The following is a 25,000-nucleotide window of genomic DNA, read 5'->3' as shown; positions in this document are numbered from 1 at the left end:
CGGCTTCGTGAATCTGGCTCCAGGTTCGTAAGTGCTTGCGTAACTGCTTCGTGAATCTGGCCTCAGGTTCGTAAGTGCTTGCGTAACTGCTTCGTGAATCTAGCCCCTGCTGTAGGCTCGATATTACGCCAAAGTGGCCTATGACGTAGCAACAGGCGCTGCACGATATTAGAGTCTAGTAACTTATTTATATATAAGAAGGTACATGGGGGCCGCGTAGCCTGGTGGATAGCGCGCAGTACTCGTAATTCTGTGGCGCAGGTTCGATTCCCGCACGAGGCAGAAACAAATGGGCAAAGTTTCTTTCACCCTGAATGCCCCTGTTACCTAGCAGTAAATAGGTACCTGGGTGTTAGTCAGCTGTCACGGGCTGCTTCCTGGGGGTGGAGGCCTGGTCAAGGACCGGGCCGCGGGGACACTAAAAAGCCCCGAAATCAACTCAAGATAACCTCAGTAAGGCTAAGCCACGCTGGGGTTATGAGTCTTCAGGTGAAGCAAAGTTGATGAAATTGTACACACAAATGAAGCCAGGAAAATCCCGGTCCTGTGGTTTATCCTTCCCTTACTTTTCCTGCGTGAAGCCCTGGGCTTTCTTCCCTCCCCTGCGTGAAGCCCTGGGCTTTCTTCCCTCCCCCTGCGTGAAGCCCTGGGATTTCTTCCCTCCCCTGCGTGAAGCCCTGGGCTTTCTTCCCTCCCCCTGCGTGAAGCCCTGGGATTTATTCCCTCCCCCTGCGTGAAGCCCTGGGATTTCTTCCCTCTCCCTCTGCGTGAAGCCCTGGGATTTCTTCCCTCCCCTGCGTGAAGCCCTGGGATTTCTTCCCTCCCCTGCGTGAAGCCCTGGGATTTCTTCCCTCCCCTGCGTGAAGCCCTGGGATTTCTTCCCTCTCCCTCTGCGTGAAGCCCTGGGATTTCTTCCCTCCCCTGCGTGAAGCCCTGGGATTTCTTCCCTCCCCTGCGTGAAGCCCTGGGATTTCTTCCCTCCCCTGCGTGAAGCCCTGGGATTTCTTCCCTCCCCTGCGTGAAGCCCTGGGATTTCTTCCCTGCCTTGCGTGAAGCCCTGAGATTTCTTCCCTCTCCCCCTGCGTGAAGCCCTGGGATTTCTTCCCTCCCCTGCGTGAAGCCCTGGGCTTTCTTCCCTCCCCTGCGTGAAGCCCTGGGATTTCTTCCCTCCCCTGCGTGAAGCCCTGGGATTTCTTCCCTCCCCTGCGTGAAGCCCTGGGATTTCTTCCCTGCCTTGCGTGAAGCCCTGAGATTTCTTCCCTCCCCCTGCGTGAAGCCCTGGGATTTCTTCCCTCCCCTGCGTGAAGCCCTGGGATTTCTTCCCTCCCCTGCGTGAAGCCCTGGGATTTCTTCCCTCCCCTGCGTGAAGCCCTGGGCTTTCTTCCCTCCCCTGCGTGAAGCCCTGGGATTTCTTCCCAGGGCTGTACCCCACACTGAGAGCTGTACCCCACACTGAGAGCTGTACCCCACACTGAGAGCTGTACCCTACACTGAGAGCTGTACCCTACACTGAGAGCTGTACCCCACACTGAGAGCTGTACCCTACACTGAGAGCTGTACCCTACACTGAGAGCTGTACCACACACTGAGAGCTGTACCACACACTAAGAGCTGTACCCTACACTGAGAGCTGTACCACACACTGAGAGCTGTACCCCACACTGAGAGCTGTACCCTACACTGAGAGCTGTACCCTACACTGAGAGCTGTACCACACACTGAGAGCTGTACCCCACACTGAGAGCTGTACCCTACACTGAGAGCTGTACCCCACACTGAGAGCTGTACCACACACTGAGAGCTGTACCCCACACTGAGAGCTGTACCCTACACTGAGAGCTGTACCCTACACTGAGAGCTGTACCACACACTGAGAGCTGTACCACACACTAAGAGCTGTACCCTACACTGAGAGCTGTACCCTACACTGAGAGCTGTACCCTACACTGAGAGCTGTACCCTACACTGAGAGCTGTACCCTACACTGAGAGCTGTACCACACACTAAGAGCTGTACCCTACACTGAGAGCTGTACCCTACACTGAGAGCTGTACCCTACACTGAGAGCTGTACCCTACACTGAGAGCTGTACCCTACACTGAGAGCTGTACCCTACACTGAGAGCTGTACCCCACACTGAGAGCTGTACCCTACACTGAGAGCTGTACCCTACACTGAGAGCTGTACCCTACACTGAGAGCTGTACCACACACTGAGAGCTGTACCACACAGAGCTGTACCCTACACTGAGAGCTGTACCCTACACTGAGAGCTGTACCACACACTGAGAGCTGTACCCCACACTGAGAGCTGTACCCTACACTGAGAGCTGTACCCTACACTGAGAGCTGTACCACACACTGAGAGCTGTACCACACACTAAGAGCTGTACCCTACACTGAGAGCTGTACCCTACACTGAGAGCTGTACCCTACACTGAGAGCTGTACCCCACACTGAGAGCTGTACCCTACACTGAGAGCTGTACCCTACACTGAGAGCTGTACCCTACACTGAGAGCTGTACCCTACACTGAGAGCTGTACCCTACACTGAGAGCTGTACCACACACTGAGAGCTGTACCACACAGAGCTGTACCCCGACATACCTTAAGGTCGTTCCGAGGATCAATGTCTCCCCTGCCCGGTCTCTAATAAGGCCTCCTTTGGGTCACAGATCAACCAGGCTGTTAGTCGCCGCTGCTCGCAGCCTGATAAATAAATTACATCCTGGTTACACCTTTTTTTATAACCATTCCGTTTCACAGTCGATTAAGGAGCGTCTGGGACGGAGGTTCGAACCCTCGTCACGGCCCTTGTGGTTTTGCTACAACCTGGTTGATCAGGGGCCATTTCGAGGTGTTTATCAAGTTGTTTAGACACTGTGAGAGGTACAGCTAACTATGCCTCTTACATAGAGTGTGTTGACGGGTCTTGGTTATCTTGAGGTTATCTTGAGATGATTTCGGGGCTTTTAGTGTCCCCGCGGCCCGGTCCTCGACCAGGCCTCCACCCCCAGGAAGCAGCCCGTGACAGCTGACTAACTCCCAAGTACCTGTTTACTGCTAGGTAACAGGGGCATTCAGGGTGAAAGAAACTTTGCCCATTTGTTTCTGCCTCGTGCGGGAATCGAACCCGCGCCACAGAATTACGAGTCCTGTGCGCTATCCACCAGGCTACGAGGCCCCTAAACATTATTGCCAACAGCATTTGGTGTTCCCAGGCAGTCACCCATCCAAGTACTAACCAAACCCAACGTTGCTTAACTTCGCTGATCGGACGAGAAGCGGTGTTCTCAACGTGGCATGGCCGTTGGAGCCTTAATGTTGATATAGTTCTCTCTCTCTTAGTGAATCACCGGAAGCGCTCACATGAGCAGGATAACATCAGCGTCGTATGCAACGTTAGTGAACATAATTGAAGCCTTCAGGACAATGAAGCTTTAAAAAAGCTTTAATTGCCCAGAATATGAAGCCCCAAAGCTTGGAAGCCGGTCGGCCGAGCGGACAGCACACTGGACTTGTGATCCTGTGGTCCCGGGTTCGATCCCGGGCGAGAAACAATGGGTAGAGTTTCTTTCATCCTATGCCCCTGTTACCTAGCAGTAAAATAGGTACCTGGGTGTTAGTCAGCTGTCACGGGCTGCTTCCTGGGGGTGGAGGCCTGGTCGAGGACCGGGCCGCGGGGACACTAAAGCCCCAAAATCATCTCAAGATAACCTCAAGGACACTAAAGCCCCGAAATCATCTCAAGATAACCTCAAGAGAGGACCGGGCCGCGGGAACACTAAAGCCCCGAAATCATCTCAAGATAACCTCAAGATAATCCCAGTGTCAATCTCTTCCTGAAGAACAACAAATATACACATTTAAAAGTATATCTGCGCTTCCATTAAGATTTTTTGACATAATTTGTTGAAATTTTTATTACAAAACGGAAAAAAAGGAAACTTTTCCTATCCAGCACCAAGGAAAAAGAATGGACGGGATTTATCATCTCAGTTCCCATTACTGTCTATGACCGGCCAGTCTCTGTCATTAATTCGGGAATTGCTAGCCACATTAGTTTGCTAAATCACTTGGCACTTATCTAAGACTTACATGCACTCAACTCAGGACAAGCTGGACCAACAGGAAACTCTGGCGCGATAATCGCGTGCAGTGCGATATCGCGCCAATTTGTCCATATACGATATAGTGGGCAGAGAAAGAACGATATCATGTCAGTCGTGGATATTGGTAAATTTTGCTTATATCACATTATGGAGAAATACGATATGATGAACTTAACACGTGGAGATAGGACGATATGATGAACTTAACACGTGCAGAGGGGACGATATGATGAACTTAACACGTGGAGATAGGACGATATGATGAACTTAACACGTGGAGATAGGACGATATGATGAACTTAACAGGTGGAGATAGGACGATATGATGAACTTAACACGTGGAGATAGGACGATATGATGAACTTAACAAGTGGAGATAGGACGATATGATGAACTTAACACGTGGAGATAGGACGATATGATGAACTTAACAGATGGAGATAGGACGATATGATGAACTTAACAGATGGAGATAGGACGATATGATGAAGTTACCCTGATAAGCAACAATTAGATAAACATATATAACCAACGATATATCGTGTAATCAGGATCCCTCGGACGATATAATTCACAAAACGTAGGGAAAAGGATGAAATAATAACATAGGAAGGAGATGAGTTACAATAACGTGGCTAAAGTAAAATCACAAATCGACTTTAGAATGGTCCAGGACGGACCGAAACGTCGTCGTCCCTTCAACTGCTAGTGTGTGGTCTGGTCAACATAGGAAGAATGAACGATATGATAAATGCCCAAGTGTAATCACAAGTGGAAAGTGAGTACCCACATGAACCACAGAGACGTTAAAAAAACATTTTCAGTGTCAGAGTAGTTAACGGATGGAATGCATTAGGCAGTGATGTGGTGGAGGCTGACTCCATACACAGTTTCAAATGTAGATATGATAGAGCCCCAGAGGCTCAGGAAGCTGTATATTAGTTGATTGATAGTTGAGAGGCGGGACCAAAGAGCCAGAGGATGGGGTACACATCTGTTGAGTTCCTTAGAGTAGGAGCCACATCTGAAGTCGGGTCACACATCTGTTAAGTTCCTTAGAACAGGAGAGGAGTGAAGTAGAGGAAGAAAGTCAGGTATGATACGTGAAACTAGAGATCAGACGCCCAGGGGCCAGATTCAGGAAAGCAGTTACGCAAGCACTTACGAACATGTACATCTTTCCTCAATCTTTGACGGCTTTGATTACATTTATTAAACAGTTTATAAGCATGAAAACTTCCCATTCAACTGTTGTTATTGTTATAAACAGCCTCCTGGTGCTTCGGAGCTCATTAACTGTTTAATAATTGGAAACAAAGGCGCCAAAGATTGAGAAAAGATGTACAGGTTCGTAAGTGCTTGCGTAAGTGCTTTCGTGAATCTGGCCCCTGGTCAGGCAAGCAATGCCTGACCTGGGTATTATACGTTGAATAGACGTTGCTAGAGACGTATAGAGAACGCCCGGTAGACAAAGGTCGCCAAGAAACAAAGAGTAACGAATCAGAATCCAGTAACGCAACCCATACGTGCGACATGAAAGCGGAAACATTTCCGGCCATCCTGGACGCTTATCAAGTCCTGGAAGTGTATCAAGTCCTGACTTGAGAAGGGTCCAGGACTCCATAAAGGACCAGGGGCCAGATTCACGAAAGCACTTACGAACCTGAGGCCAGATTCACGAAAGCACTTACGCAAGCACTTACGAACGTGTACATCTTTCCTCAATCTTTGACGGCTTTGGTTACAATTATTAAACAGTTTACAAACATGAAAACTTGCCAATCAACTGTTGTTATTGTTATAAACAGCCTCCTGGTGCTTCGGAGCTCATTAACTGTTTAATAATTGTAAACAAAACCGTTAAAGATTGAGAAAAGATGTACAGGTTCTTAAGTGCTTTCGTGAATCTGGCCCGAGGACTTGATAAGGGTTCAAGGCAGAAACGTTGTCACATATCTCATATGTGTTAGTTGTATTACGTGTTTCAGTCATTATTGTGACTTATTCAAGGCGGAATGTCCAAAGATTGTGTGTCTTAAGGTCACTTTAAGATCCCATGGAATAGTGACGATAGTGATCATATCCCGTAGGATATTTTTTCAATGTCACTGGGGAGCCGGTCGGTCGAGCGGACAGCACGCTGGGCTTGTGATCCTGTGGTCCTGGGTTCGATCCCAGGCGCCGGCGAGAAACAATGGGCAGAGTTTCTTTCACCCTATGCCCCTCTTACCTAGCAGTAAAATAGGTACCTGGGTGTTAGTCAGCTGTCACTGGCTGCTTCCTGGGGATGGAGGCCTGGTCGAGGACCGGGCCGCGGGGACAGTAAAGCCCCGAAATCATCTCAAGATAACCTTAAGAAACTCAAGAGGAGGCAAAGTGTCAGTGGTGATGTAATTGGTTAATGTCATTGCCCCTTTGGTAATGTCAGTGACATCAAGTCACTGTCATGGGTGGGTGGCATTCGGCCACACCCATGGTTAGATCACTGTCAAGGGTGTGGCATTCAGTCACACTATGGTTAGGTCATTGATCTGACAGAAGTGTGTGTACTCACCTAATTGTGCTTGCGGGGGTTGAGCTCTGGCTCTTTGGTCCCGCCTCTCAACCGTTACATACTTGATAAGGGTTGGTAAGGGACACACACACACACACACACACACACACACACACACACACACACACACACACACACACATGTGTAATTACCTAAGTGTAGTTACAGGATGAGAGCTACACTCGTGGTGTCCCGTCTTCCCAGCACTCTTTGTCATATAACGCTTTGAAACTACTGACGGTCTTGGCCTCCACCACCTTCTCACTTAACTTGTTCCAACCGTCTACCACTCTGTTTGCAAAAGTGAATTTTCTTATATATCTTCGGTATCTGTGTTTATCTAGTTTAAATCTATGACTTCTTGTTCTTAAAGTTCCAGGTTATCTTGAGGTTATCTTGAGATGATTTCGGGGCTTTAGTGTCCCCGCGGCCCGGTCCTAGACCAGGCCTCCACCCCCAGGAAGCAGCCCGTGACAGCTGACTTAACTCCCAGGTACCTATTTACTGCTAGGTAACAGGGGCACTTAGGGTGAAAGAAACTTTGCCCATTTGTTTCTGCCTCGTGCGGGAATCGAACCCGCGCCACAGAATTACGAGTCCTGCGCGCTATCCACCAGGCTACGAGGCCCCTGTGTGTATGTGTGTGTGTCACTGACCTAACCAAAGAGGTGTCAGATTCCTTGGTTTGGCAAATGAGAACTCTTGGTTAGGTCAATGACACCCCCACCCCCCCCTGATGAGGTCAAGAAGCGACAATTAGTAATTATAACGCCGTATTTCAGTCGACACTTCTTGTCGGATATTACGGGTTGAGGGAGTTGATGTCCAGGTGAACTGCTTCGCAGTAATTAAAGGCATATTTGCTGGTCTTTAGTCTCGGTTTGTTAGGCAATGTTCTACCTGTGTGTGTGTGTGTGTGTGTGTGTGTGTGTGTGTGTGTTTGTTTGTTTGTGTGTGTGTGTGTGTGTGTGTGTGTGTGTGTGTGTGTGTGTGTGTGTGTGTGTGTGTAAATCACGAACAAACACTGTGAGAGTGTCAGACCATGAACTGTCTATATATATATATATATATATATATATATATATATATATATATATATATATATATATATATATATATATATATATATATATATATGTATATATATGACTAGAAATAAAAATGAATTTTGGAGAATTGATTTTTGAATTACCACCAACAGTGAAAAGAAATGTACGAAAGATCGAGAAAATTCGTGTTAGAATTATTAATCTTACTTTTTCGGTCATATATAATAATATATGTATACAGGAAAGACTGCTACCAAAATATACTAATATATATATATATATATATATATATATATATATATATATATATATATATATATATATATATATATATATATATATATATATATATATATATATATATATATATGTGTGTGTGTTGTACCTAGTAGCCAGAACGCAGTACTCGTTCCTACTATACTACTATACTACATTTCCGTAGCAGTCTTTCTTCTAAACATATTTCGTTGAAAGCGACAGAAAGTTTAAGATTTATGATTCAGGCACGAATCTTCTAGATATTCCTTATGTCTTTCTTCACTGAAGCACGAAGATTAAACATTAACTCGCCAAAGTTCACATTTATTTATTATTTGGGTTTGACACCTGGTGATGCGTTTCGCAAGGTCTCGCCTTACATTCTCAAAGACAAATTCTAAAGTTGTTGTTATAGATTCAGCTACTCGGAACAAGTTGCAAGTAGCACGGGCTATGGTGAGCCCGTAGGGATTGTGAATTCTACAGTGTTAGCACCTGGTTATATCCTCTAATGGTGAGGTGGTAGGTGACAAGGATGAAAGACATGGGGTATTAAATTAATGGGGTATTTTTTTTTTTTTTTTTTTTTTTTTTTTTTTCTACCACAGACGTGGCCACACATTTACAATGCTAACCAGCATATATACATTTTCTTCTGTCCTCCATGGACAGGGTTAATGGGGTATTAACAGGGATATTACGGGCTATTCATGCCCGTGCCACCTCTGGGTGGCTTAATCTTTATCAATCAACAGGGATAGGGATAGTAAATTTAAAATGTGACATATTGGCAGTTTATGTTCTTCTGGGGGCTTAATTCCCTACCTGTTGCAGGGTCGTTCAGTCCTGCTTCTGCATTGGCTCGGGGTCTTGTAGTGGGTAGAGTGTAATAACTGTTAGCTGGTTATTGATTGCTGGTCTAGATATCTTGATATGCAACGCTTCACTGATATCTAATCTTCTATTGTCATTGTATCTATCAATTATTTCGGTGTTGCTGGTCAAAATATCCCTGGTGATCGGCGATTATATGTTCCTTGATGGAACCCTGTTGTTTGTGCATTGTTAAACGTCTAGAGAGAGACGTTGTTGTCTTGCCTATATATTGAGATCGTTGGGGCTGCCAATCCCCAAGTGGGCACGTGAAGGCGTCAACAACGTTGGTTTCTTTCAAGGTGTTTTTCTTGGTGTCGGGAGAATTCTTGGCTATATATGAACTCAGTATAAAGGCAAGATAACATGCCTGAAGATTCGTGCCAGAATCCTAAATCTAAAACTGTCTGTCGTTTTCAAGGATATATATATATATATATATATATATATATATATATATATATATATATATATATATATATATATATATATATCCCCAAATCACTCCTTCTGAAGATGTATTAATATACGAAAGTTCTTAAGGAAATTCCTGTTTCAATTTTCCTCCGTGGTCTGACACTCACATTTTTAATCACGTGTTTATTTTCGTGATACACACACACACACACACACACACACACACACACACACACACACACACACACACACACATATATATATATATATATATATATATATATATATATATATATATATATATATATATAACATGCATATTTTGTAGCGACAGCAAATCGTGTGCATATCGACTTCCTGGTGGCCATTCCGAGGTAATCCCAACTAACCTTAGGAGGAATTATCTTGTTGAAATCACACAGAGTTCCCCAAACAACACACAACTCATGGTCGATGATGTGGTCTTTTATTTCTCCAGTTCATCTTTGAACCTATTTATTGAACTGGAAAACATGTCACCGTGATACAAAAATAAATATCTGACCAGCCTTACGTGCGATTTGTAATTGGAAAATTTTTTTTTAATTAAAATATCCCATAAGGGCGCTGTTGTATGTGGTGTGAAGTATATGTTTTATGTATGTTATATGTGACATGAAATAGTCATTCTGAAACTGTGGAGGAAAATAGCAATGCAGAAATTCATTTGTTTTGTTGCACGGAAACTTAAAAGAGGTTCAGGAATGGATTTAAGGTGATCATGCAACGATGGGAATGATTGACAGGTGTACAGTGTGATGACTGACAGGTGTACAGTGTGATGACTGACTAACAGGTGTACAGTGTGATGACTGACTAACAGGTGTACAGTGTGATGACTGACTACCAGGTGTACAGTGTGATGAATAACTGACAGGTGTACAGTGTGATGACTGACAGGTGTACAGTGTGATGAATAACTGACAGGTGTACAGTGTGATGACTGACAGGTGTACAGTGTGATGAATAACTGACAGGTGTACAGTGTGATGACTGACTGACAGATGTCCAACTCTGCTAGACAACTAACATAGAAGATTCATGTTAAAGACATAAGAATCTGTCTTACACGAAGAGATAAGAATCTGTCTTACACGAAGAGATAAGAATCTGTCTTACACGAAGAGATAAGAATCTGTCTTACACGAAGAGATAAGAATCTGTCTTACACGAAGAGATAAGAATCTGTCTTACACGAAGAGATAAGAATCTGTCTTACACGAAGAGATAAGAATCTGTCTTACACGAAGAGATAAGAATCTGTCTTACACGAAGAGATAAGAATCTGTCTTACACGAAGAGATAAGAATCTGTCTTACACGAAGAGATAAGAATCTGTCTTACACGAAGAGATAAGAATCTGTCTTACACGAAGAGATAAGAATCTGTCTTACACGAAGAGATAAGAATCTGTTTTACACGAAGAGATAAGAATCTGTCTTACACGAAGAGATAAGAATCTGTCTTACACGAAGAGATAAGAATCTGTCTTACACGAAGAGATAAGAATCTGTCTTACACGAAGACACAAGAATCATCTTAAAATAAAAATTAAGATCGAGAGACATTAAGAAATATGTAAATAATCATAATTTTATTAAGAGTAAAGAACAAGAAAAAAGAAATAAAACGAAGAACAAAACAATAATAAAAATAAAGAAGATAATAGATAAGAATAAAAACAAAAAAAGTAGTAAAGATAAAATCAAAGAGACAATGAGATCGAAAATAGAACGAAAATCAAAGGAACAAAAACATTAAAAAATACAAAAAACAAATGTTAGGAGGAGAATGAGAAGATAAGGAGGGAGAGGAAGAGGAGAGAAAGATAAGGAGAAAAGATTAAGACACAAAAATAGTGATAAAAGTTGCCGTGGAAAATATTGGCTTCAATGGAAATTCTTTAGTGTTTTTCTAAGTGTTTTTTTATTTTAAGGGTTATCTTGAGGTTATCTTGAGATTATCTTGAGGTTATCTTGAGGTTATCTTGAGGTTATCTTGAGGTTATCTTGAGATTATCTTGAGGTTATCTTGAGGTTATCTTGAGATTATCTTGAGGTTATCTTGAGGTTATCTTGAGGTTATCTTGAGGTTATCTTGAGATTATCTTGAGGTTATCTTGAGGTTATCTTGAGGTTATCTTGAGATTATCTTGAGGTTATCTTGAGGTTATCTTGAGATTATCTTGAGGTTATCTTGAGATTATCTTGAGGTTATCTTGAGGTTATCTTGAGATGATTTCGGGGCTTTTTAGTGTCCCCGCGGCCCGGTCCTCGACCAGGCCTCCACCCCCAGGAAGCAGCAGCCCGTGGCAGCTGACTAACACCCAGGTACCTATTTTACTGCTAGGTAACAGGGGCATAGGGTGAAAGAAACTCTGCCCATTGTTTCTCGCTTGGGATCGAACCCAGGACCACAGGATCATAAGTCCAGCGTGCTGTCCGCTCGGCCGACCGGCTATACATTTTTTTGTCTTTTTTCTTCCATTGTTTTTTTTTCTCCTCCATTTTTTGTATAGGGTCTGCTCCCCTCCCTGATCAACCAGGCTGTGACTCATACGTCAGGCTGCGAGCAGCCGCGTCCAACAGCCTGGTTGATCAGTCCAGCAACCAGGAGGCCTGGTCGACGACCGGGCCGCGGGGACACTAAGCCCCGGAAGCACCTCAAGGTAACCTCCCAGGGTCTAGGGTCTTCCCAGGGTCTAGGGTCTTCCTAGGGTCTAGGGTCTCATCCCACCGGTCTGGAAGCGGCAGAGGGCGAGACCAAATGGGCTCTCAGAGAAGCCTCACCATTTGATTTGCATTTCCTTGAGTGTTCCCTATAGCGTCTGAAGACCTTTCCCGCCACTCCGCGCGCCCATACGACGGCATCTCCTGACTCCTAATGACCACACACACGCACGTCACACAGCCATAGTACGCTAATTTTGTCTGGAAAATCCATGTGGACTGGTAAGTCCAGTGGCGGTACTCTTGCAGGTCCGCGTTCAGTTCCCGATGGTGCGAGTGATTGTGTTCCGTTCCTTCGGATTTATGATCATAATTCCCTTTGTTTGGGGTTATTACTTGCAGTAAAGTCCTCTAATGATTATTATTATTGTAGGTTATTAATGTTATCTTGAGGTTATCTTGAGATGATTTCGGGGCTTTAGTGTCCCCGCGGCCCGGTCCTCGACCAGGCCTCCACCCCCAGGAAGCAGCCCGTGACAGCTGACTAACACCCAGGTACCTATTTACTGCTAGGTAACAGGGGCATTCAGGAAAGAAACTTTGCCCATTTGTTTCTGCCTCGTGCGGGAATCGAACAAGCGCCACAGAATTACGAGTCCTGCGCGCTATCCACCAGGCTACGAGACCCCTTAAGCTTCTTCTTAAGCCCTTAAGACCCCTTAAGTGATTATGCTTCTTCCTCTATAACCTTTAGCACAATCAATTCACGTAATATAATATCTAACTTTTCAATAGAAAAATGTTAGATATTGTTAGACATTGGCTCTTGAAAATGTTTCAAGAGCCAATGGCTCTATTCGTGTGTCTGTCTATTCACGTGTCTGAATGGGGTGAGAATAGCTTGAGGTACCTCATCCCTTTGTGTGTATTTTACCTCAATAAACTTATTTCAATTTCAATTTCAATTAGCACAATCTTCGAATAGAGCCATTGGCTCTTGAAAGATTTTCAAGCGGACGTTGTCACAATTTTCCCGTCTTGGCGTCAGCGTTGCAAGGTTTCTATTGAAAAGTTAGATAAACCATTCAAATGATTTATTGGTAATACCGCCGTAGTGGGTTTGTGAGACGTCAATACGACCCCTTCACCTGATGCGGCATGGGACACATCTCCCGTCACGCAGGGTGCAGTCGCACCTCCACAGATCTCCAGTATCAGCTCTTGATACTGGTAATGGCTCAAGAGGGCCACCACTTACGGGCTATTCATGCCCGTGCCACCTTTTGGCTGGCTTAATCTTCATCAATCAATCAATCTAATAGACCAGGGTGCAGTCGCACCTCCACAGATCTCCAGTATCATCTATTGATACTGGTGATGGCTCAAAAGGGCCACCACTTACGGGCTATTCATGCCCGTGCCACCTTTTGGCTGGCTTAATCTTCATCAATCAATCACCTGATGCGGTATTGGGTCTCTCATATATCCGGCTTTTCTGTTTATATCAGACACTGCTTAATCAGACCAAAAGTATTAATTCCGAATTTGTTCTGTTGTATGTCGATGGTTGAGTAGGAATCGAAGTACGTGTGTATGCGTTTGTTTATTATGTATAATTATGTATTTTGTTGTCATGACTGGTGTTTACAGCTTGTAGTAAGCAATCTGTAATTCGAACTGTAGTTAGACTCATTAATGTATGTGCAAAGCTCAGACGCGCTGGAGGACGCTTATTGTAACATAGACCTGTAAAACAGACCTGTAACCCAGACCTGTAACCCAGACCTGTAACCCAGACCTGTACCCCAGACCTGTAACCCAGACCTGTAACCCAGACCTGTACCACAGACCTGTAACCCAGACCTGTAACCCAGACCTGTACCACAGACCTGTAACCCAGACCTGTAACCCAGACCTGTAACCCAGACCTGCACCACAGACCTGTAACCCAGACCTGTAACCCAGACCTGTAACCCAGACCTGTAACCCAGACCTGTAACCCAGACCTGTAACCCAGACCTGTACCACTGACCTGTAACCCAGACCTGTAACCCAGACCTGTACCCCAGACCTGTAACCCAGACCTGTAACCCAGACCTGTAACCCAGACCTGTACCACAGACCTGTAACATCTTGATCCTTGCACTATGGGAGCCGTTCTCTCCCGCCAAAGAGCAGAGTAAACATATTCAGTGGGCCAAGACCATGTCATCTGATACAGTCACATCTGATACAGTCATCTGATACAGTCACATCTGATACAGTCATCTGATACAGTCACATTAATGTGTATTTCTTCGCGTAATGTCAAGAGTGCATATACCGAGGCCACCTACTGAATACCTGTGTGGCGTCAGAAGGATTTGAACACAAGCCCGACAGCCAGTTAAGGCTTCCTTGGGTGTTTCTCGCACTAAGATAACTAAGACTAAGACTGATAACTCGCACTAAGACTTGGCTGTAAGAGCATTTTTGAGTCTTTTTATAACTTATGGCGGTTTCAGCCATTTGGCAGGAGTCTCCAGGATATATTTGTGTAGTCTCATTCGTTTGAAGTTTAATTTATGTTCACTAGTATGTGGAGGAATTTCAGGTAAATATATATGTATCTGTAGGTGATAGTTACATCAGACTGTTGTCATGTAAGAGGCCAGAGGTCAGATATATTCAGGGTCAGTAATCAAGAGAGTAATGGGGTTACTAATGGGGGAAAGATGGGGTTAAATTATATCCCTTGAAGATGAGTAATACCTGAAGATACTTCACCCCATGTGGGGACCCTTGGCTCATTGGGTGATTATAAAGTTTCTCAGTGAATTAGGTTCAAGGTTCAAGGCTCATTCATTGACATCATGCAGAGACTTCAGAATTGAGAGTTCAGTTTGCTGTTCTGCATGGCGGTTTGCCTTTCATTTAATGATAACTTTGACATATTCGTGTCTTTCTCTGTCTCTCTCTATCTTTGTCTCTCTCTCTCTCTCTCTCTCTCTCTCTCTCTCTCTCTCTCTCTCTCTCTCTCTCTCTCTCTCTCTCTCTCTCTCTCTCTCTCTCTCTGTCTCTCTCTCTCTCTGTCTCTCTCTCTCTCTCTCTCTCTCTCTCTCTCTCTCTCTCTCTCTCTCTCTCTCTCTCTCTCTCTCTCTCTCTCTCTCTCTCTCTTTCTTTCTCTCCCTCTCTCTCTCTCTCTTTCTCTCTCTCTCTCTCTCTCTCTCTCTCTCTCTCTCTCTCTCTCTCTCTCTCTCTCTCTCTCTCTCTCTCTCTCTCTCTCTCTCTCTCTCTCTCTCTCTCTCTCTCTCTCTCTCTCTCTCTCTCTCTCTCTCTCTCTCTCTCTCTCTCTCTCTCTCTCTCTCTCTCTCTCTCTCTCTCCGGGCCATGCTGTACTCGTTTGACTAGTGCCGACCCCAGCACAGCCATGTTATGCACGTACCCGACCGGAATCCCCGTGAAAACTTGTATTAGGCATGTTTCAAGGCCTCTGGCCTCTAAGCTCCAACAAACATATAATGTTATTGATATAAATATGTTCACACTGGGATTTTTTCTGCGGATATAAAAAATTACTATTGAAACCCATTTAATATTAGAACACAGCAGTTGAAAATTAAGACATACTAGCTAATATATAATTGCAATGAATACGAAAATGAACGGGCTACGACTAATCTCAAGTCAGAGCCGCTTTTAAGACAAATGTCTGAGGGCGGACCATGAATACTACCTGAACCTTAAGCGTGTGTTTTATGACTTGAAATTCTGCCACATTCTTACATATGACATATTCTTACATATTCTTACATATTCTTACATATTCTTACATATTCATTTTGATGATTTAAAACGCTTTTGATGATTTAAAACGCTTTTGATGATTTAAAACGCTTTTGATGATTTAAAACGCTTTTGATGATTTAAAACGCTTTTGATGATTTAAAACGCTTTTGATGATTTAAAACGCTTTTGATGATTTAAAACGCTTTTGACGATTTAAAACGCTTTTGATGATTTAAAACGCTTTTGATGATTTAAAACGCTTTTGATGATTTAAAACGCTTTTGATGATTTAAAACGCTTTTGATGATTTAAAACGCTTTTGATGATTTAAAACGCTTTTGATGATTTAAAACGCTTTTGACGATTTAAAACGCTTTTGATGATTTAAAACGCTTTTGATGATTTAAAACGCTTTTGATGATTTTGATGATTTATATTTTGATAAATATAAATTAGAAACAAAATATGAGAACAGGAGCAAGGACACGAGAATAAATGAGCGAAGAAGCACAACACCAATTAAACCTCTTTATCCCTACGCCTGTAGTTACGCTCATTGAAAGCTAAGAAACTTTTCTCTAATGCTCCAGACTGACTTGACAATCAGCTGTGGGATAAAGGAAAAGGAATTTAGATGTTAACAGAGAAACGTATGACTTCCTCCTCTTCAGTGCTGCACTTTGTATATTGGGGACTAAACTTGTAAAGCGACCGGCGTGTTCAGCTTGTAAACTGGAAAGTAAAGTAACGTAGTTTACCCTGGTAACAATCCTAAGCCAGTGTGACTTATGTAGTGTTAGAAGCTGGGATATGAGGACAAGGAGCTGGGATATGATGGACAAGGAGCTGGGATATGATGGACAAGGAGCTGGGATATGATCTCTCTCTCTCTCTCTCTCTCTCTCTCTCTCTCTCTCTCTCTCTCTCTCTCTCTCTCTCTCTCTCTCTCTCTCTCTCTCTCTCTGCTCGGCAAGCTATCTTCATAAACAAAACTGTAACGTCATAATAGCTGACATCTGAATATAATTCGCTTTTCTCCCCCTAAAAGGAATTGGATCGTTATAATTTGTGTATTCAGAAGCTGTCTGGGTTTTACAACTTATAATCAAAGAAGCTTTGCAAAGATAATTATATTGATTTTATTCTGGTAAAACGTTTTTACAGTTTTATTTTTTAAGTATAGTTTTTTACAGTTTAAAACGTAGGAGGGAAATACTCCTATGTACTCACCTAAGGGAGCCGGTCGGCCGAGCGGACAGCACGCTGGACTTGTGATCCAGTGGTCCTGGGTTCGATCCCAGGCGCCGGCGAGAAACAATGGGTAGAGTTTCTTTCACCCTATGCCCCTGTTACCTAGCAGTAAAATAGGTACCTGGGTGTTAGTCAGCTGTCACGGGCTGCTTCCTGGGGGTGGAGGCATGGTCGAGGACCGGGCCGCGGGGACACTAAAGCCCCGAAATCATCTCAAGATAACCTCAAGATAACACAGAGAATACTTTCCTTTCGTATATAAAATAAAATACTTCAAGTATGGGAGGAAAAGCAGGTGATGAGTCACAATAACGAGGCTGAAGTATATTGACCAGACCACACACTAGAAGGTGAAGGGACGACGACGTTTCGGTCCGTCCTGGACCATTCTCAATCAATCGACTTGAGAATGGTCCAGGACGGACCGAAACGTCGTCGTCGTCCCTTCACCTTCTAGTGTGTGGTCTGGTCAACATGGGAGAAAATATTATTCTTACGTATACCAAAGGAATATGGCGAAGAGAATATTTTTCTAATATATCTCAAGAAAAACATGCCTCCCCCACCCTCCTATAGATATAATAAAGAGAATATTTTAAAAATGTATCCAGGGTAAATATTTCTTCCTTTACATATTACAAGTAAGAATGCCTCCCCCCCCCCCATCCTGCCCACACACACACTCTCTTGCGTGTGATATGAGCCAGACACAACAACTCCAAGCAGAGGCGTCCCCGAGTTCAATACCCAGGTGCTGAAGCGAGTGAATATGAGCAGCCAAGCGACAAAAGTTTCTCCCTGCGCCTCGCCGTTGTTGTTAGAGATTCAGCTACCCGGGACAAGTTGCAAGTAGCACGGGCTATGGTGAGCCCGTAGCTTACCTGGCTCAGGAGCGGGGCAAGTAGCACGGGCTATGGTGAGCCCGTAGTGGACTTACCTGGCACAGGAGCGGGGCAAGTAGCACGGGCTATGGTGAGCCCGTAGTGGACTTACCTGGCACAGGAGCGGGGCAAGTAGCACGGGCTATGGTGAGCCCGTAGCTTACCTGGCACAGGAGCGGGGCAAGTAGCACGGGCTATGGTGAGCCCGTAGTGAACTTACCTGGCACAGGAGCGGGGCAAGTAGCACGGGCTATGGTGAGCCCGTAGTGGACTTACCTGGCACAGGAGCGGGGCAAGTAGCACGGGCTATGGTGAGCCCGTAGTGGACTTACCTGGCACAGGAGCGGTGCAAGTAGCACGGGCTATGGTGAGCCCGTAGTGGACTTACCTGGCACAGGAGCGGGGCAAGTAGCACGGGCTATGGTGAGCCCGTAGCTTACCTGGCACAGGAGCGGGGCAAGTAGCACGGGCTATGGTGAGCCCGTAGTGGACTTACCTGGCACAGGAGCGGGGCAAGTAGCACGGGCTATGGTGAGCCCGTAGCTTACCTGGCACAGGAGCGGGGCAAGTAGCACGGGCTATGGTGAGCCCGTAGTGGACTTACCTGGCACAGGAGCGGGGCAAGTAGCACGGGCTATGGTGAGCCCGTAGTGGACTTACCTGGCACAGGAGCGGGGCAAGTAGCACGGGCTATGGTGAGCCCGTAGCTTACCTGGCACAGGAGCGGGGCAAGTAGCACGGGCTATGGTGAGCCCGTAGCTTACCTGGCACAGGAGCGGGGCAAGTAGCACGGGCTATGGTGAGCCCGTAGTGGACTTACCTGGCACAGGAGCGGGGCAAGTAGCACGGGCTATGGTGAGCCCGTAGTGGACTTACCTGGCACAGGAGCGGGGCAAGTAGCACGGGCTATGGTGAGCCCGTAATGGACTTACCTGGCACAGGAGCGGGGCAAGTAGCACGGGCTATGGTGAGCCCGTAGTGGACTTACCTGGCACAGGAGCGGGGCAAGTAGCACGGGCTATGGTGAGCCCGTAATGGACTTACCTGGCACAGGAGCGGGGCAAGTAGCACGGGCTATGGTGAGCCCGTAATGGACTTACCTGGCACAGGAGCGGGGCAAGTAGCACGGGCTATGGTGAGCCCGTAGTGGACTTACCTGGCACAGGTTACCTGGATGGAACACATTTGTCGTGTTGGGTCCCTTTTTTTTGTCTGTGTACTTCTGCATTTGTGTTTTATGGCTCGGGGAATTTTTTTATGCTGTGTTTTTTTATTTTTTCATGGACATATGTATATATATATATATATATATATATATATATATATATATATATATATATATATGTGTGTGTGTGTGTGTGTGCGTGTGTGTGTGCGTGTGTGACTAAATACCCAAGCTGTTTCGTTTGGACACATGTCAAAGCTATTGTGTGAATAGCCATGTATCCTAGCTATTGTGTATTGGCATAAGTCAAAACATTTTTTGTGGGAGAAGAAGGTTTTGCCCCTAAAAATTAAGATCTTATCCTAGGATGGTGACCCCCCATCCTTATCCCAGGATGGTGACCCCCATCCTTATCCTAGGATGGTGACCCCCATCCTTATCCCAGGATGGTGACCCCCATCCTTATCCTAGGATGGTGACCCCCATCCTTATCCTAGGATGGTGACCCCCATCCTTATCCCAGGATGGTGACCCCCATCCTTATCCTAGGAGGTTGACATTTCCACTAATTAATCCTGACGAGACCCCGTGGCCTAACTCGAATTTCAATTGGTCATTGCCACAACTACATTAAAGATGTCTCAACTTATCAAGTTAATCTTGGGAAGATAAGTGAATTAAACGTATCATTACTAATTACAATCACAAATAATTACACCAAATTCAGACAAAGACAATTTTGAAAATCAAGGCATGTTAATGTAATTAATTAGTAGAAGGAAAGAAGGGATGTGAGGATAGTATTGGAGCTGGGATAAACAGGATAGGGGCTGGGATATGAGGACAGGATAGGAGCTGGGATATGACACGATAGGGGCTGGGATATAAGGACAGGATAGGGGCTGGGATATGAGGACAAGATAGGGGCTGGGATATGACAACAGGATAGGAGCTGGGATATGACAACAGGATAGGAGCTGGGATATGACAACAGGATAGGAGCTGGGATGTGACAGGATAGGGGCTGGGATATGAGGACAGGATAGGAGCTGGGATATGACAACAGGATAGGAGCTGGGATATAAGGACAGGATAGGGGCTGGGATATGACAGGATAGGGGCTGGGATATGACAACAGGATAGGGGCTGGGATATAAGGACAGGATAGGGGCTGGGACATGAGGACAGGATAGGAGCTGGGATATGAGGACAGGATAGGGGCTGGGATATGAGGACAAGATAGGGGCTGGGATATGAGGACAGGATAGGGCCTGGGATATGAGGACAGGATAGGGCCTGGGATATGAGAACAGGATAGGGCCTGGGATATGAGGACAGAATAGGGCCTGGGATATGAGGACAGGATAGGGCCTGGGATATGAGGACAGGATAGGGCCTGGGATATGAGGACAGGATAGGGCCTGGGATATGAGGAGAGGATAGGGCCTGGGATACTCCTGTGCCAGGTAAGTCCACTACGGGCTCACCATAGCCCGTGCTTCTTGCCCCGCTCCTGTGCCAGGTAAGTCCACTACGGGCTCACCATAGCCCGTGCTTCTTGCCCCGCTCCTGTGCCAGGTAAAACCACTACGGGCTCACCATAGCCCGTGCTACTTGCCCCGCTCCTGTGCCAGGTAAGTCCACTACGGGCTCACCATAGCCCGTGCTACTTGGAACTTCATGTTCTCAGTAGCTGAATCTTGAATACCAACAACAATGACAGGCCTCCTGGCAAGACAGCTCCCAGATGTGAGCTGTGAGAGTGAAGAGAACGGAGACGTAGAGATAGTTAAGTCCGTCGTTGTAAGGGAGAGGTGGGTAGGGAAGCCTGCCTACATTAGGGCAAGGATGAGAAAGACCACAAGAGAATGAGGGACAGGACAACTGATGAGAGAGAGAGAGAGAGAGAGAGAGAGAGAGAGAGAGAGAGAGAGAGAGAGAGAGAGAGAGAGAGAGAGAGAGAGAGAGACAGAGAGAGAGAGACATTGAGACAGACAGAGAGAGAGAGAGAGAGAGAGCGAGAGAGAGAGAGAGAGAGAGAGAGAGAGAGAGAGAGAGAGAGAGAGAGAGAGAGAGAGAGAGAGAGAGAGACATTGAGACAGACAGAGAGAGAGAGAGAGAGTGAGAGAGAGAGAGAGAGAGAGAGAGAGAGAGAGACAGAGAGACAGAGACAGAGAGAGACAGAGACAGAGACAGACAGAGACAGAGAGACAGAGACAGAGACAGAGAGACAGAGAGAGACAGAGACAGAGAGAGAGAGACAGAGACAGAGACAGAGACAGAGACAGAGATAGAGACAGAGACAGAGACAGAGACAGAGACAGAGACAGAGATAGAGACAGAGATAGAGACAGAGACAGAGACAGAGAGACAGAGACAGAGAGAGACAGAGAGAGACAGAGACAGAGAGATAGACAGATAATCAACCAGAAGCTTTACACATAACAAAAGTATGTTTGTATTGTGTTAACATTTCCGGCACGAAGGTCCGTGACCAGTCACGTAGCGAGAGGATCAGACAAGGATTACCACGAGCCATGATAACACCTAAAGAATGGTTATCGCGAATTAATCACCCAACCAATCATCTAAAACATAAAGGTGCGACGTTTCGGTTCATCCTGGACCTTTTATCAAGTGACAACGTTTCGGTCCATAGGTTTTCGACCATACTCAGGTCTTGAACCATCGTCACTTTCCTTATTCTTAGAATTCCCTTATTCTTAGATCCGTGGGTTGGGTGGTCAGTATTTACCTCTGTTATCGTGTCTTATCTGTCCACAAAGAAATAACAAATGAGTGAATAAGTAGATGAGTTTGAGAGCAAAATGTTGAGTTTGTTGAATAAGTAGATGAGTTTGAGAGCAAGATGTTGAGTCTGTTGAATAAGTAGATGAGTTTGAGAGCAAGATGTTGAGTCTGTTGAATAAGTAGATGAGTTTGAGAGCAAGATGTTGAGTCTGTTGAATAAGTAGATGAGTTTAAGAGCAAGATGTTGAGTCTGTTGAATAAGTAGATGAGTTTAAGAGCAAGATGTTGAGTCTGTTGAATAAGTAGATGAGTTTGAGAGCAAGATGTTGAGTGTGTGAAGTTTAAAGATGAGTTATTAACGGCGATTACCGACAGAGAGAAGAGATAATGTGTCGATGAAATGAATGGTTATTAAGAAATGATTAATGAGTAACTAGGCACTGCAAGGCGATTAATAATGTTAAAATGGTTTAGGTAGCATCAGCTGCTGCTGTATATGTAAATATATGAAGCCATGAGTTACCATACACAGTTAGATTCGGGGATTGAACGCCGACCTGCATGAAGCGAGACCGTCGCTCTACCGTCCAGCCCAAGTGGATGGACGGTAATATGTGTATCCATATATAGATAACTAGTGAAAGCTTGTATCACTCAATCTCTAAAAGTGACTCCATTAACAGGGAGATGATTGAAATGCTCCGATTTCAATTTGACATTCTGAATTTCATCCGAGTTGGAGTTTTGCCGTGTTTTAAAATCGTTCTAAATTGGGCTTTTTGGATGCATACGCTCCAGGTAATTGTTTAAGCAAATGGCTATATGTTCGTACATGTGTATTTTACCGTTCAAATAGTCATATGTGCTAAATAAGTTTCAGTGTGCGTATTTATTTATTTAGTAAATCAGGAGGGCGTACTCGGTCGCCCGAGTAAATCAGGAGGGCGTACTCGGTCGCCCGAGTAAATCAGGAGGGCGTACTCGGTCGTCCGAGTAAATCAGGAGGGCGTACTCGGTCGCCCGAGTAAATCAGGAGGGCGTACTCGGTCGCCCGAGTAAATCAGGAGGGCGTACTCGGTCGTCCGAGTAAATCAGGAGGGCGTACTCGGTCGCCCGAGTAAATCAGGAGGGCGTACTCGGTCGCCCGAGTAAATCAGGAGGGCGTACTCGGTCGCCCGAGTAAATCAGGAGGGCGTACTCGGTCGCCCGAGTAAATCAGGAGGGCGTACTCGGTCGTCCGAGTAAATCAGGAGGGCGTACTCGGTCGCCCGAGTAAATCAGGAGGGCGTACTCGGTCGTCCGAGTAAATCAGGAGGGCGTACTCGGTCGCCCGAGTAAATCAGGAGGGCGTACTCGGTCGCCCGAGTAAATCAGGAGGGCGTACTCGGTCGTCCGAGTAAATCAGGAGGGCGTACTCGGTCGCCCGAGTAAATCAGGAGGGCGTACTCGGTCGCCCGAGTAAATCAGGAGGGCGTACTCGGTCGTATGTGATTGCGAGGCGTTATCTTGAGGTTATCTTGAGATGATTTCGGGGCTTTTTAGAGTCCCCGCGGCCCGGTCCTCGACCAGGCCTCCACCCCCAGGAAACAGCCCGTGACAGCTGACTAACACCCAGGTACCTATTTTTACTGCTAGGTAACAGGGGCATAGGGTGAAAGAAACTGCCCATTGTTTCTCGCCGGCGCCTGGGATCGAATCCAGGACCACAGGATCACAAGTCCAGCGTGCTGTCCGCTCGGCCGACCGGCTCCCGACCGGTGCGGTTCATCTCTTGGGCCCCGTCTTTCAGTTCTAATGACTGTCGATGCTTTAGTTATCATGCCAAGTTTTGAAACAGGGAATGAAGTTAGCCTGAACTACCACCTCTTTCGAACTAATCCACAAGGGCCGTGACGAGGATTCGAACCTACGTCCGAGAGGTTCCACCTCTTTTAATACATATACATTGAAGAAGTTCTTTCTTCCGTACTAGTTTCTTGTGAGTTTCTAGATTGTGAGTTTCTAGATTGTACCTATGTCCTTCAATCGTGTGATTGAATTGTGAGGTGAACAGTGAGATGAGGTAAAAGAAACAGCCTAAATGTTACTGTTCCGACCGGGAATTGAACTTTATGTCTTTCCTAATCCTAAACTTATGCAATTTATCCATAATTTGGGACTCTACATTGTCTTCATAAATTCGACAAGCACTGTCGAATTTACTGTAATCTATCACTGTATCATGATAAATGTCACTGTAATCTATCACTGTATCATGATAAATGTCACTGTAATCTATCACTGTATCATGATAAATGTCACTGTAATCTATCACTGTATCATGATAAATGTCACTGTAATCTATCACTGTATCATGATAAATGTCACTGTAATCTATCACTGTATCATGATAAATGTCACTGTAATCTATCACTGTATCATGATAAATGTCACTGTAATCTATCACTGTATCATGATAAATGTCACTGTAATCTATCACTGTAGCATGATAAATGTCACTGTAATCTATCACTGTATCATGATAAATGTCACTAATCTAATTGCTACCGATGTACCTTACGACTAAGCATCTTAGACGCTTTCTGTAAGCTAAACCAAAGTGCCACGTTCCAAGTGTGTACTCAGTTCTGCTCACCTAGTTGTGCTTGCGGGGGTTGAGCTCTGGCTCTTTGGTCCTGCTTCTCAACTGTCAATCAACTGGTGTACAGGTTTCTGAGCCTACTGGGCTCTATCATATCTACTTTTGAAGCTGTGTATGGAGTCAGCCTCCACCACATCACTTCCTAATGCATTCCATTTACTAACTACTCTGACACTGAAAAAATTTCTTTCTAACGTTCCTGTGGCTCATTTGGGTACTCAGTTTCCACCTGTGTGTGTGTGTGTGTGTGTGTGTGTGTGTGTGTGTGTGTGTGTGTGTGTGTGTGTGTGTGTGTGTGTATGTGTGTGTGTGTGTATGTGTGTGTGTGTGTTTGCACTCAAACACTACCCTTGTGTGTTTGAGTGCAACAGTATATATTTGATCCTATAATTTTGAAGGATGGTTTGGACTTATGATGAATGGAAGAACATGTATGCTTCCAATATACAATCTCGCTCTCGTGTGTTTTTTTAAATAATACTTGAAATTGTAAGTATTCAAAGATTATTTCCATTAAGATGATAGGGAGTGAGCCAATTCACTTAATATGCAATAACCATTGGCGAAATGAA

The 25,000-nt window shown here is 45.1% G+C and overlaps 1 protein-coding gene and 1 non-coding gene across 3 annotated transcripts in view; one reads left to right on the top strand and one right to left on the bottom strand.

Moving 5' to 3' along the window:
* Positions 1–25,000, top strand: part of LOC123774910 (allatostatin-A receptor) — a 395,408-nt gene that overhangs the window by 894 nt on the left and 369,514 nt on the right. The gene's annotated exons all lie outside the window — the stretch shown is intronic.
* Positions 3,197–3,315, bottom strand: LOC123752226 (5S ribosomal RNA). The gene has a single exon (XR_006772178.1). It is a non-coding gene; the product is annotated as a 5S ribosomal RNA (ribosomal RNA).

Source organism: Procambarus clarkii, chromosome 84 (genome assembly GCF_040958095.1).
Source record: "Procambarus clarkii isolate CNS0578487 chromosome 84, FALCON_Pclarkii_2.0, whole genome shotgun sequence".
Lineage (NCBI taxonomy): Eukaryota > Metazoa > Arthropoda > Malacostraca > Decapoda > Cambaridae > Procambarus > Procambarus clarkii.
The sequence above is the reverse complement of the archived record's forward strand: the minus strand, read 5'-3'. Positions and strand labels throughout refer to the sequence as shown.